This window comes from Theropithecus gelada, chromosome 10 (assembly GCF_003255815.1).
Source record: "Theropithecus gelada isolate Dixy chromosome 10, Tgel_1.0, whole genome shotgun sequence".
Taxonomy (NCBI): Eukaryota; Metazoa; Chordata; class Mammalia; order Primates; family Cercopithecidae; genus Theropithecus; species Theropithecus gelada.
Window position 1 is genome coordinate 89,643,234 of NC_037678.1, and position 2,362 is coordinate 89,645,595.

A 2,362-nucleotide genomic window follows, 5' to 3' on the forward strand; every position below is an offset into this window, starting at 1 on the left:
AAATGCAATTAGCCAAGGGCAATGGCATACACCTGTAGTCCCAGCTACTCCAGAGGCTGAGGCATAATAATTGCTTGAACCTAGGAGGCAGAGGTTCCAGTGAACCCAGATCGACCCATGGCACTCCAGCCTGGGCCACAGAGCAAGACCTGTCTCAAAAAAAAAAAGATTGTTGTTGAAGCTGAGCACATTGGCTCAGGCCTGTAATCCCCTCACTTTGAGAGGTCAAGGTGGGAGGATCAATTGAGGCCAGGAGTTCGAGACCAGCGTGGGCAACATAGTGGAACCCCATCTCTACAAAAAATTTTAAAATTGCCCTAACCCCAAGGCAGCGGCATGGCAGTCACTGGCCAGGATCACAGGTGCAGCACTGTGCTCTATGGTGGCTCCTCACAGCCCTGGTCCAGACTCCCGTGCAGGCGTCTAGCAGGACATGGCACACACAGACTGCAAAGACATCCGGGGCCAGATGAGGAGAGTTTTCTGTGCTTCCCCTACGACAGCAACCTGCCAACTGAGAGATCTACCTCCAAAACCCCTCGGTGGCATTCTTCTGCGTGGCCCACCTGCAGGCAAGGAGTGGTGGAATTTATGTTGTCATGGAAGTTAATGTTTCAACTCAAGAAGGAAGAGAAATAACCTGTCAACATTATCTGATGACAAATTACGAGATTGCTCCCCATCCCCACAATATAAAAAGATTATTTGCATAGGTGCACAAGAAAATGGTTTTACCCTGGAGTACAAAAAGAAGTTAAAAGCTGTAGGACCAAATGACTATACAGGAAAGGTCTCAGAAGAAACTGAAGATATCATCAAAAAGGAATCACCAACTCATTAGAACACAACAGAATATATCTAAGGATAGTCTATGTACTAATATAAAATATTTTTACCACTTGAAAACAGGGATCTGGAGGATCTCCAAGTTTGATGCATCTTCAACAGTGCTCTGAAGAAATATCTCATGTGGGTGATTCTTGTTTTCAGACTATAAAAAGAAACTGGGTTAAAAGTTAGGCAATGTTATAAAAGAGGGTGATTACCCAGCACTTTGGGAGGCTAAGGTGGGCAGATCAGTTGCGGTGAGGAGTTCAAGACCAGCCTGGCCAACATGGTGAAACTCCATCTCTATGAAAAATACAAAAATTAGCCGGGTGGGGTGGCACATGCCTGTAATTCCAGCTACTCAGGAGGCTGAGGCAGAAAAGTCACTTGAGGCAGAGGTTGCAGTGAGCTGAGATGGTACCACTGCACACCAGCCTGTGTGACGTGAGACTCCATCTCAAAAACAAACAAACAATAACAAAGAGGGCGATGAGGTCCTGGAATGGACGACAAATGGATGTGAGTACCCCTTCGGTAAACACTTGAAGCTATTGCTCTCTTGAGTTGATCTTAAGTATTTCCTTGTTCTGGCAAAGGACAGATTTGCAGCTTGCTTGATGATGGTACTGGTAAATTGCTCTTTTGGGGCTGGTACTCAGGGGGCTAAGGTGGGAGGATGGCTTGAGCTCAGGAATTCAAAGCTGCAGTGAGCTATGAATGCACCACCGCACTCCAGCCTGAACGACAGAGGGAGACCCTGTTCTAAAAAAAAAAAAAAAAAAAAAAAAAAAAAAAAACCCAAAGCCAAAACAAAACAAAACAAAGATTGTTGAATGCATAATAGCTTTTGATATTTTCCCTCAAAATGCAAGTTAGGAAATGAAGACACACAACACCCCTCCCTCTGATTCTCCTGAGTGCATTTAGTGCATCCCCTCAGTCTATCCTGTACATCTGATTGATTTGACAGGCTCTGCTCTGGGTGGCCCCACTGAAGACAGAGAATTTACCCCACTCAGAGTTTTCAAAAAGCTTTCATATGCACTTTCCCATTTGATATTCTCAACCTCCCTGTGCGGGCCCATGTGTCTATCCCCATCTCATAGATATCCATTGGACCTTGCTGGGAACATAGCCAGGAACCAACAAATATTAATTACTCTTATTTTTCTTGTCTTCTTTCCTATGTCTTCAATTGCCAAGCTACATTAATTAAACTGTTGCCTGTGACATTTTGTGCAGTGAAACAAAAGCTGTAAATATAAATCAATTAATACTTGTTAGACACTTACAGGTTTGCAATGCTCCAGCCACCATATAATAGAGCAGATCAGGGAGACGTGGTTACAAAGTTTGGTTTATTTTATATAAAACAAATAGGTTAAAGAAATATCAGCAAACATTTTTGTCGGTTTTTCCCCAAATCAAACATTTCACAGACATGCCATCTGATTGTAGGGAGCACTTATGAGCCCCAAAAATATAGTACCAATGGGGTGAGCGATAATTCCCGTCCTCACTGAATTTCTTCTTG

The 2,362-nt window shown here is 43.6% G+C and overlaps 1 pseudogene; it reads left to right on the forward strand.

Moving 5' to 3' along the window:
- The first annotated feature begins 433 nt into the window (after window positions 1-433).
- LOC112632503 lies at window positions 434-841 on the forward strand (annotated as a pseudogene).
- The last annotated feature ends 1,521 nt before the right edge of the window (window positions 842-2,362 follow it).